Source organism: Sitophilus oryzae, unplaced genomic scaffold, assembly GCF_002938485.1.
Source record: "Sitophilus oryzae breed Bouriz unplaced genomic scaffold, Soryzae_2.0 scaffold_1693_pilon_pilon, whole genome shotgun sequence".
Taxonomy (NCBI): domain Eukaryota; kingdom Metazoa; phylum Arthropoda; class Insecta; order Coleoptera; family Curculionidae; genus Sitophilus; species Sitophilus oryzae.
The window spans coordinates 650,198-662,941 of record NW_022146383.1 but is presented as its reverse complement, the minus strand read 5'-3'; the positions used below and the strand labels follow the sequence as shown (position 1 = coordinate 662,941).

Genomic DNA, 12,744 nt, shown 5'->3' with positions numbered 1-12,744 from the left:
TTACAAAAAGACCCCAAACAACCCTCTGGTTTTTAATAATATATAATCTTGAGTAATAATCAACGATTGGAGTTATTGAAAGTTAAAATAAAAAATACATATATGTAAAACTAAAAATGTAAAATAAATATACAGAATATTCGCGCTTCAATAAAACACCTCAGTTATACAGGGCGTTAAAGAGTGTAGGTCTTATTAACTTTTAACTACTCTATGTGACAGAGAAAAAATGTTTATAGAGAAAAAAGTTTCCAAATTGACTGATATATAGGGTTGTTCTTTACCACATACGACACGTAGTATTGTAGCTAAACGATTAGATTTTTACAAATTGTAAGTTTTGGGTTCGTTGAAGGACTATTAGAGCTACAATTTAAAAATATTTTTACAAGATACAGAGTGTCCCAAATAAATAAAAAATATCAAAGTTGTATTTTTTTAAATGGAACACCCTGTATATTATTACATTTTTAGTTTCTACGATTAAAATAAAGATAAATTTGATTAAGGTTTTTTACACTTAAACCTTACCGTGTTTGAAATATTTTCAATTTTGTGAAATGGCAGTCAAAATTTTAAGGCTTCATTTCTCCAAGGGTATCAAAGTTTTTAATAGTAAATATTTACTGAAGTTTACTTATTGATCAGTTATTGTGTTGCAATAATAAAAATTATACTACCTTATACAGAGTATCTAAAATTTTATTTTAACTAATTACTAGCTTTAAACAGCAATAACTTGTTTAATTTAAATGGAACATCCTGTATATTTTATGAGAATCAGATACACAATTTAATTGTCTATCAAATTGTATTATACCATTTTTTACCTATCTCCGTAAGTTTCCGTAAAAAACGCATTTTCTTGTAATTTAGAACTCATTTATCAATATACCCATGGAATACTGACATTTTAGATTATTTTTAAAGAGTACAGGTTTTAATATTGTCGATATAGTTTGTTGATTTCATTAAAAAATAAAAAAAAAACTGTTTAAATATTTGTTAAAGAGGACCAATTAATATGTTAGATTGACTGTTTGCGTTGATTAATAATAATTGCTCCAAATACTAAAAAACTGAATTTTGTGTGTGTATTAGACAGTGGGGTAAAAACTAACACCTTAAAAATGATATTTCATTTTTTGACAAATGCTTATTTATAACAACAGTAACATTCATTTTCATAACTTATTATATTGACTTCTGACTCAAATCCACATTTATTTAGAATAATTTATTAACGAACATAATTAAGTATGTAATTAATTAGTATTTGGGCGGAAATGATGATGGTATATTTAATTAATGGTATACTCTTTTATAAAGATTTAAATAATTTTCTTTTTGCATACAAATGGGCTAGTAATATTATCATTTTGCTAAAAACGATAATATTACTAGTCTGTACATTTTGTAGATTTGTTGCTTTAAAATCAATCCAAAATGTCAATATTCCATGGGTATATTAATAAATGAGGTCTAAATTATAAGAAAATGCATTTTCTACGAAAACTTGAAGGGATAGATAAAAAGTGGTATAATACAATTTGATAGACAATTAAATTGTGAATCTGATTCTCATAAAATATACAGAGTGTTCCGTTTAAATTAAACAAGTTATTGCCGTTTAAAGCTAGAAATAATTTAAAATAAATTTTTAGACACTCTGTATGAGATAGTATTATTTTTATTGTTGCAACACAATAACTGATCCATAATTAAACTTTGGTAGATATTTGGTATTAAAAACTTTGATACCCTTGGAGAAATGAAGCGTTAAAATTTTTACTGCAATTTCACAAAATTGAAAATATTTCAAAAACGGTAAGGTTTAAGTGTAATAAACCTTAATCAAATTTACCTTTATTTTAATCGTAGAAACTAAAAATGTAATAATATACAGGGTGTTCCGTATAAAAAAATACAACTTTGATATTTTTTATTTATTTGGGACACTCTGTATCTTGTAAAAATATTTTTAAATTGTAGCTCTAATAGTCCTTCAACGAACTCAAAACTTACAATTTGTAAAAATCTAATCATTTAGTTACAATCATAGACTTAGAATAAAATATAGACTACACTATTTACATTTAAGCGCGGTCCAATATTAATTTTTGTAAACATGTTTACTCCTGGGTGCAGCTGACCTCGGCCGTCTGAGTCTTTCGCCTCCAGCCTATGTTGTCACGTCTAAAATATTATTAATATTTTTTTTGTTGTTATACACATATATTAAGATATTAAAACTGTATTTTAATAAAGTAGTGTTTAATAGTAGAAAGATGTATTAAATAGTCCCTATACTACTAAATTATAAGTCGGAGACTATTTAAAAATGACAAATTCTTTACAATTTGGCAACACCCATCAATCGCCGGGTCGCCTGTTCATTCTTTATTCTCTCGTAGTAGAGCCATAGTAGAGTAAAGCACGTGTCGTAAAACCTTGTTGTCACAGTTTCTCCATGGCTATTTTATTGTTTTTATTGGATGTTTTGATTTTGTATTTTTTGGATTCGATTTTCTTAGTGTGTAGTGTCGGTTTAGTGTTTATTTTGATTACTTTTTATTTAAAAACTATAAAACATGGTTCGTCAGTGCCAAATTTGTAAGAAATTGGACTATTTAAGTCCTGGAACAACATTCCACAGGTAAGTCAAATTTACTATTTTGGCGTCAGTGGCGTTGTAGAAAGGCGCTTATTTAGATAATAATTTAGTAAATTATAAACCCTGGAAAATCTGTATTTTTTATATTTATCATTTACGTAAAGGTTCTTACTAACCTCGTTATTAATATAACGAGTAGATACATTATTAAGTACATAAGAAGTAGACACATTATTTTCTTGGGCATTGGTTAATTTAATGCTTTTTTTTATGAAAAATGTGTTTCTTTTTATTCTAAAACCATCCTTAGAATCTAAAATAACATACAGGAATTCCAGAATGATATTCCATTATGAAACAACAATTTTTAAGGCTTATTATAAACTATAAACAATCGAGAAAGTCGAAAAAATTACAAGCTACCAAACATTTTAAAATACCAAACATTCCTTATTTTTTTTCAAGACTAAAATATTTTACAAACATTACTTTTTCCCTATAGTTTCACATCAGGTATAGAAATAACTACGTTTTTATGATAGGGTCACCATTATGATAACAAAAATGACGAACAATGGTCCAGAAATGTAAACAAGTACATATTTTTTGTAAATATTTTTCTTACCGCTTGCATTTTTGTCCATTATTATTTCACAAATTATACAGGGTTATGTAAACCAGGTAGATATTTCGTTTTTTTTATATTAAACAAAGATAAAATAAATATGCCATTTTAAAATTTATCCAGTACTTACCTAGAGTTTTTTCTTTTTTTTTCTCGACTGTTAATCTATTATTAATTTGTAATACCGTATGATCGAAAAAAACGGCGTCCAGTTGGCTTGGAAAAAACCATCGATACATACTCCATATAATTTTACATATAAAATGACAGCGATCTTCATTTCATAGCCATCGCTGACGCCGTTTTTTTTCGATTATAAGGTATAATTTTCATTTTTTCTTTTATAATGTAATATCACTTAAGTAATATCACATATAATCTGAAGATAGTTTTAGAATTAACCAAAACGTAAATCTTTAATAAAACAATCTGTTATTATTTGCCATATATGTATGTATCCAAGAAAATAATTTACATATTATTATTATATGTTTTACTGTTTTTTATCTTTATTTGAAACTCAGAAATGTTGCATTGGCTTTCTAAAAAAATGAACTTGTAAGTTTTTAAAATGCTTCGTTTCGGAGATACAGGGTGTAGAAGTTTCATTTTTATTTCGATTTTTTTCCAAATAATTTCTGAAGTGACGTCAATATTTGGACGAAAATTGGCGTTTGGGAGTTTTTTGACATGAAAAATTAGATTTAGATGTCAATTTGACTTTTACTAATAGGGGGCGCCACCTACATATTTTTTAAGTTATTTGAAGAGTAATACTTTTTGTCTGTATCTATATAAAACTACTGAGAAAAATTTACATTTCCAACGTTTTTTACTTAATAAGGTCTCTTGTTGACACTCGCCACAAGTATAGTTCTCAAGATATTTGGAAACGAATTAATCAATACATTCTTCATAAATTATTTGGAAAAAAGCGAAATAAAAATGAAATTTCTACACTCTGTATCTCTGAAACGAAGCATTTTAGGACATAAATTTATACTATTTTTTTTACTGATTTTATTTGCAGATTATGCTGCCAAAGTTTCCTGAATACAATTCCGACCACTCTGTATATCAAGATATCCCCCATTACGTACTAGTTTTTCTTAATAATTTTCTATACATTTTCCAACGCCAAGATGTACCAAGCGCATACAAATACATCAAGCTTCAAACAAGCTTGCACGTTGACAGTAATACCTACAGTAATATTGTATTATATTAATGTAATATTTTTGAACCAATGTTCAATATTACTGTAGTAATACTGTTTATACTCATGCCTTTTATATTTGTTTGAATTTGGTGCATATTTCCATTGAATAAAGTATAGTCACCATTACCATTATTATACTTACTCTATAATAAAGACAGTAACGAGTTAAATAAATGTAGTTTTCATTTTATTCACTTCCTAAAAGCTTGCTTTAATGGAACAGATTCCTGTTTTTTCTAATTTACATAATAAGACATCACTTTTACCGGAAAAAAAAATTAAACAATTATAAAGTTTTTTCTCTTTCTGTTCTATTATATCTATAGAATAGATCCTGTTTTGATTAATATTAGAGTTGTAAATGTTTGACTAAAATTAATATTTTATTAAATTAATAATTTATCATCAATTTCAAAAATTAAATAATTTCGATTATTAAAATTTCTTCTATAACACGTACTTTATTATTTTTATCGTTTTTAGACTCTAAGACGTATTTTTTTTCTAAGTCCTAAACTTTGCTTTATATTAAACTATTTTCTTTATCCTAAATCTTAATAATATAAAAAAGTTTAAATACGATATATTTTTAATTGAATTATAGCTTCATTAAAATTAAAAAAAAAATTAAAAAAAATACCCGCCTATGATACGGAGAGTGCAGGTGCACTGAAGAAACAAAAGACAGTGTTGCGTTGGGCGGCAGAGCCGTCAGGAAACGACCGTTACGACGGAGACAGCCTATCTATCGCTCGTGTCGCACTCGTTAGAGCCAAAAACAATAACACAACAATAACAAGACGTTGTCTGTCCGCATCTTCCAGCTATTTATGAATGAGATGCTCAGTCTATATTTTATTCTAAGTCTATGGTTACAATACTCCGTATGTGGTAAACAACCTTGTATATATTAGAAAAATATGTATTTACAAATTGGTTGTAAAAAAAATATAGTAAAATATTATAAGTTAAGTAGCTGCGTGAACCCCCTGTATACAACCAAATAATTATTCTCAATTTAGAAAAATGTGATTTGACTATAAAAGAATTAACTTTTCCTAGTGTGAGCTGTTTTTGAAAAAGTGGGTGATTAATATTGTAATTTTGGTTGAGACTATACACCTATGAGTTCGAAAAAAAATTTTGACCATGAAATTAAAAAAATTATTTAATTAAAAATAATTTCAAAAATAAATATAAGTAAGCCAAAAACGTAGTATAAAAAAATTTAAATTACAATAAAGTAGCACTAGTTTAAAAAAATCCTATGAAATTTTCATTGTAATCAGCTAATATTTTTTCTTAAAAATGTATATACAAAAATACAAATATTATAAAAAAAACAATAAATATACACATATTTCTATAGAGATTAGTGAATACGAAAAAATAATAAAACACCAGTAAAATATTTCAAAATCTTCGTGTGATCTGTTTTTGAAAAAGGAAGTGAATAATATATGTATATTGTGATTTTGGCTCACCCTATATACCAATGATCCTATGAATGCTAATAAAAATTGTTACCAAGAAATTTAAATAACTATTTAATAAAAAAATACTTAAAAAATATATTATGTAGATGTCATTAGGAAATTGTATAATAAAAATAAAATTACAATAAAGTAGCCTGGAAAGTAGCATTATTTTAGGAAAATCTAATGAAATTATATCACTGAAAACAGCTAATAGTTTTTCTTAAAAATTTCTATACCAAATGTCCAAAAAAGAAAACAAAAATATATAGGTAAAAAATATTTCTGTAGAAATTAGTAATGGATGAAGAAATACTAAAATATCATTAAATATTTGAAAATCTTAGTGTGTCTGTTTTAGAAAGAGTGGGTGAATAATATTATAATTTTGGTTCACACTATAGGTATATCTATAGGTATAAAAATTTCTTCGCAAATATTAAAAAAAAGAAAATAAAAATATATACATATTTCTGTAGAGATTAGTAGTGGGCGAAAAGTTAATAAAATATTTGAAAATCTTGCCAGAAGCAACAAAAAGATATTATAGTTTATCACCCCAAGCACATAGTCTCCAAGAAATAAATAAAATTAATGAATTACCTTATTACCAAGCAAAATTTACTAGCTTCAGAAAAACTATAAAATAATAATAAACTACCTATATTAATTTTGTAAATGTTATTTTGTTTAAATGCATCTTTTGTAAAAGAAACAACATCTAATCTAATACATCTAACAAGTGCTTTTATAAAATGATTGATGTGCATTGATGATTTTATCAATGCACAATTAATAACATTAGACTATAGAGAAATATTTCACAAACTTAAAAAACAAGGAACCAGTATTTTAATTTTTAGGGTTTAAATCAGTTTCAAGAAAAAAATCAGCTGATTATCAATATAAATTTCACTAGTTATTCTTCATTAAATATTTCACTAATTAAAGCAGCTACAGGCAGATGCAATTCTGTGTTTTACAGCTTTCTAAACTTTATTTAGATTATTTTATAAAAAATGTAATACATAAGTATTCCCCTATTATATAATAAGGATAATATCTTTAAGAAAAACCATATCAAATGTGAGTGATTTTTATATATTCACTTATATAAAGGTTTTTATTTCTAAAATACTATATATACATCAAGGTATCTTAAGTCTAAAAATTATTTATTTTAAAACATAGATATCCTGTACAACGATAAAAAAATAAAATTTAGAAAACTGTCAATCCACAACAAATTACATTTTTTTATAGCAAGCAGAAATTATAAAAAAAGGCAAAACTTTTTACACTGCCCGATAAAATTTCGACCAATCGGAAAAGAAATGACGTTACATTCAGCCAATAGAATTGCTTTCAAGCCAGCCTCTTTAAGAGGGTCCGATTTGTCGAAAAATATCAGGAAATTCATAGGAAAATGGTCGTACTTACCATCACTCGAGTCCAGCTGGGCCCTACCCGCGATTGTACCGAGCAAAATGTGTAAAGGCGCACATTCACTCCCGGAGTGCAGCACGTCTGGATACAGCGCCCGAGCTCAGGTACGACCTGAGCTATATGACGTGTCCAGACCCATACCGATCCTTGGTCCATTCCATCCAAAGGCAGCCTGGTTTCTTTACGACTTGAAGATCTGTTGCTGTGTTGGTGTGTTGTTCGTCATCTCCTTCTTCACTGGCAGCGTAGTCCTTGGATATCCGTAACCCTGGATAATTTCTGGCATAATCTGAAACAAGACAAAATATCATTTAGTTAGGTACATAGTTCATATATAATTTTCTATATACATAATTTCAAATAGATCACCTTATTCTATACTATACATATAAATACAGGCAGATGTAATTTTTCTGTGTTTTACAGGTTCCTAAACTCTATTTAGATTATTCTATAAAGGATTTTATTACATAAGTATTCTTCTATTATATAATATCTTTAGAAAAACCATATCAAATGCACTACTATTACAAATATTCTTCAGAAAATTGAATGCCTATAAGTTATTCACTTATATAAGGTTTTTATTTCTAAAATACTATATTCATCAAACTATTTAAGTCTGAAAATGATTTATTTTAATACAGTACAACTTGGTACAACCATAAAAAAGATCTATTTATAGCAACAGAAAGTATAAAAAAGCAAACAGAAAGAAACGGAAAGTTTAACAAAATAAAGGTGGCTTTGACTTTTTTTGTTGATCTTGCGCTTCTACCGGCCGCGTTTAGATGGTCGGATTTTTCGAAAAATATCGGAAATTCGTAGGAAAATGGTCGAACTTACCCTCTCTAGGAGTCCAGCTATGCACTACACATGATTTCCGAGCACAATATACAAGGAAAAGGCACTTTTTCCTAAAAATTCTGGAGACGCAACCGACATAGATGTTTTATCGTCAACGGTCCGTCCAGAAATGACGTAGATCGACCGAAACGACCAATAATATTCAGTTTTGGCGCTCGGTTTCTGATTTTTGACGCTAGAGGGAGCGCCAACGCGCGATTTTCTTCTGTTTTGCCCATGGAAAATTATGTAATTTTATGACCTAAATTTCAAGTTTAAATGAAAATTTAGCAATATAACGCTACATTGAACACAAAACTACTACCAGGGAAATGTAGCTACGTGTTTTCCGAATAAAATGACACCAAACAATAAACGAATAAAGCAAAATTCACATAGATATCGCATTTTAATTACCCCAATGTCCCTAATTGTTAATATCATAAAAAATAGATTTTTGCATTAAAAAAAGCTTTTGAAGCTTTAAAATACCTAAGGGATTATAGATTATCATTAAATATAGTTAATTAAGCAGTTTCAGACCTAATAAACCCATATAAATTAAAATAAAATTCAAAAATATGGTGTCGGTCCGGTAGCCTTCAGAATCTTCAATTAATATAACTTTGTTGTTCGATATTTTCCGAAATAATGTAATATTTAGTTAAATAGAGACTTATTACATCTATAAATTATAAAACAAGGTAGTAATACCCCTATTTATAACTTCTATAAGACATTTTCTTAGTCAATGTAATGGCCAAGATTTTTTGCTATTATTTCACCAATTTTGCTATGAAATCAATAAAAAACCTCATTTAACATGATTCTGTGCTGTACAAATAATGTATTTGTAGTTTTTATCAATTTCCAAGCCCCAAAACAAGAATATATACTTCTACAAGATATTTACTTTTATTTCACTAATTTTGCCTCGAAATCGATAAAAAACCCATTTAACAAGATTCTGTGGCCTACTAATTATGTTTTTGTAGATTTTTAACAATTTCCAACTCCCAAAACAACACAAGAGTAAACAAGAATTTGTTGCCTCTTTGATACAAAATTTGTTCGATGAAAGCTTCAAGCACTATGTGTAAACAGGATGTTTTCTACATATTATAGTCTAAAAAAATACAGGGTATGATTGCTAATGTATTTTTAAGAAAAAAAAGCTCATATAAACATAGGATCTAAAGTGCTCCCTGTCTGATCTTCAGGGTGTTAAAAATCTAAAAAAAAATATATCTTTATGTTTTATCTTTTATTCTTTAGAAGGGAAATGGTGGTTTATTTCGTAGAAATACCAGTATTTAATATCCTGTACTTGGTATATGGATATATATGTATATGATATTGGTATATTTATGATTATTCTTTTCTTAATTTACTCTAAATTTTAAATTTCTTGTTTCCTGTAAGCCTTGTCTGTAAGTAATGCCACAGACTACCTAGTTTAGTTTGTGACGGTACTTACTATTAAAGAACATCGAGAAGAGCCTTAGGAATGATTTATGAACAAATAATACACAATAAAATCATTTTTTCTAACTAAAATTTGCCGGCTTTTTTTTTGGTTAAAATTGCAAAAAGTGTAAAATTTAAATAATAGATGGGTCTGATTAAAAACTTTTTGGGAGTTCATAAAAGTAGATTTCTACAATTTAATTAATTTTAAAAATTAGGAGTACAACTATTTTCGGATAGATGTCAAAGCAGTCGATTTTTTACAGAACCCTATCCAAATAACAGATTTCTGTAATTTATAAATACGTGGTACTGCCATTCTTCGCTAGATGTCACGACACGCCCTGTTTTTACAGAAATCTTCTTTGTTAGCGACTGATGGCGTCACTTCACAATATAGTTACAAAAACCGCCACCATGATTAATTTAGCGCTACGATCGCCTATTCTTCTTTTACAAATCTTCGTGGCTAATATTTAGGCAGGCAAGGGTAGTGTTTTACTTATAACGCCCTATTCTTTCGGAAGAAGAAGAATTACAAAGTAACCCCACTATTTTAACTTCAATTTTAACGTGTATTTTGATTTTTTCACTAAAAAGATTACAATGATTATATTAAGAGAAAAAAGGCAGACTACTGAAAAAGTTGATGAGAAATACCCTAATATTAAAGTTACTGACATAGAAAATGCTCTAAAAGGTGTTATAAAGCTTGCAAAGAACAACCCAAAGACTGAAAATAACTTATACAATGAAGACCTACCACTTTTTCTTCAAATCAACTCATTTAAGATTCCTAAAGCTAAAGGTAAAGTCAAATAAGTCTTTCGAGTACCTCTAAAGCATTGCATCTTACCACCTGAAGCTGATATCTGCCTCATAGTTCCTGATGTTAAAGGAATGAAAAACAAGGACCACGAAGAACATTTAGCACACTATGAAGAGTTACTCAGAGCAAAAAATGTGACTGGAATTAGAAAAATTATGACTTTTCATGAATTTAGAACCGATTATGATACATTTGAGTTAAAGAATCGTAGTTGATTTATATGACGTTTTTGGTGGATGGTAAAATCAGTGGAAAGGTTGTTCATAAAAGTGGAAGTATATTTTACCAAAGAAGGAAACTTCCAGCTGCTATAAAATTAGTTATACCTAAGTTACAGTCACACATAGAAAGTACTTTGAAGAAAGTCTTCTTTCAAATGGGTTTAAATGGCGATAGTAACTCTATACAAATAGGTCGAAGCCAAATGCCAACAAATGAGTTAATAGAGAATGTTTACAGTGCTGTGGAGTTTTTAGAAAAACATTTCCCAGGTGGTTTAGATAATATTAAGAGTTTAAACGTTTATAAGCACACAGGGTCCAGTATACCTATCTATATATCTTTAAGTAAGTATTGTTTAACATTAATTTATTTAAGTATTATGTATAAATTATTTATTTTTTAGAAAATCCCAATGATATTAAAGTTGTAACGTTATCAAGTAGAAAACTAAAAGAATACAAGTCAGTAAATGATGAGCTAACTACACAATACAATGCCAGTGTTACTGTTAGGCCTGGAGGAAAAGTTATATTGAAACGGCATAAAAACAGCAAACATAAAGATTCAGGTATGTTGATAATCTCACAGAGAATTCAATAAACTTTAGAGAAACTCTAAAATAATTTTCAACAACTCCATCAAGTTGATATTGTGTCTTTTTCAAATATAATCCTGGAATGGACTACAATGCTTGTGAAATGAAGTGTAATTAACTACAAATGTTGATATCCTTGAAGTATTACTGAAACTTTGCTTTTTTTACTTTTTCAGGAAACAAAGATAACAAAGAGACTGAGCTTGTTGAAACGGATTCGACACCACCAAAAGAAATACAACAAAAAAATAAAAGAAAACTTCAAACACCAGCTGATACTAAAGAAGAAAATACAAGTGATGTTACTAATAGCGAAGGTCCCAAAAGGAAAATCAAGAAAGAAAACTCACAGAAAGGAGCGAAAATGTTAAAGTTTCCAAAAAAAGTTTATTTGAGAAGAAAGGTGACAAAAAGAAGAAACTAAAAACAAAAATTAACGTACGCTGATTGTTACTATATTTTATGTAATAAATGGTTTCTTTGAAAATTTTCCTTTTTTTTTTGTTATCTCTTTTGCACAAATTTTACAAAAACCATCGAAAAAAAAAAAATGGCGTAACAGTAGTCTTTGACAATAAAAAAATCTATATTCAATTGAAGAACAAAATAAAATAGTTCCTCGCCCATCAGCCATTTCCACTAGCGTTTTTTTTTAAATTTGTTTTGCACAAATTTAGAAAAACAGATTTTAGATTGAAAAAAAAAGGCGTAACAGTAGCCTTTGACAATAGAAAATTCAATATTCGATTGAAAAACACAGTAAAATAGTATCATCATACGTCAGTCGTTCTCACTCACGTAATAAAATCCATTTTTCTGGTAATGAATAATAAAAAAAATTGAAATAAAAAAGCCACTCTGACGCTGTTTTTTCGATCATACAGTATTACTTTTAACGAAAAAAGGTATAGTCACTCCCATAGAAAAAACACACAGAATCAACTGATTTTAAACTGTGTATATTTCATTTTTTTAAATAGCCTGAACACGACCAAATACAGTTCAAAATTAAAAAATGCACACACCCCTCTTATAGAAAGCGTACATATTTTACACGTATTTCGATTAAATATGAATTTTATTTTTTCCCAATAACGAAAAAAACAACAATAAAATAAGTACACACTAAACACTAAAACCTAAATTAAAAATAGATAGTATTTTGGCTAAAATTTCCGTAAAAAAATAAAAACACTTTCGGAGATTCACTAAAATCACATCGTTATTCCTTTTTAAAAGGAACAACGTCATTCGATAAATATTGATATATACCTTGATATAACGATTAAAAATTAAATTAATAATCATAGTTTAATATATACAGGGTGGTCCAATTTTTAAAATAAATAATTTACTTAAAATTGTAACTATAAGATTAACTAGTAACTTTTTCTATAAACCTTTAT

The 12,744-nt window shown here is 27.8% G+C and overlaps 1 long non-coding RNA gene and 1 pseudogene across 1 annotated transcript; both read left to right on the top strand.

Moving 5' to 3' along the window:
• The first annotated feature begins 2,258 nt into the window (after nucleotides 1-2,258).
• Nucleotides 2,259-4,628, top strand: LOC115881052. The gene is made up of 2 exons (XR_004049973.1): nucleotides 2,259-2,656; nucleotides 4,270-4,628. It is a non-coding gene; the product is annotated as an uncharacterized LOC115881052 (long non-coding RNA).
• A 5,610-nt stretch (nucleotides 4,629-10,238) lies between these two features.
• Nucleotides 10,239-11,770, top strand: LOC115881022 (annotated as a pseudogene).
• The last annotated feature ends 974 nt before the right edge of the window (nucleotides 11,771-12,744 follow it).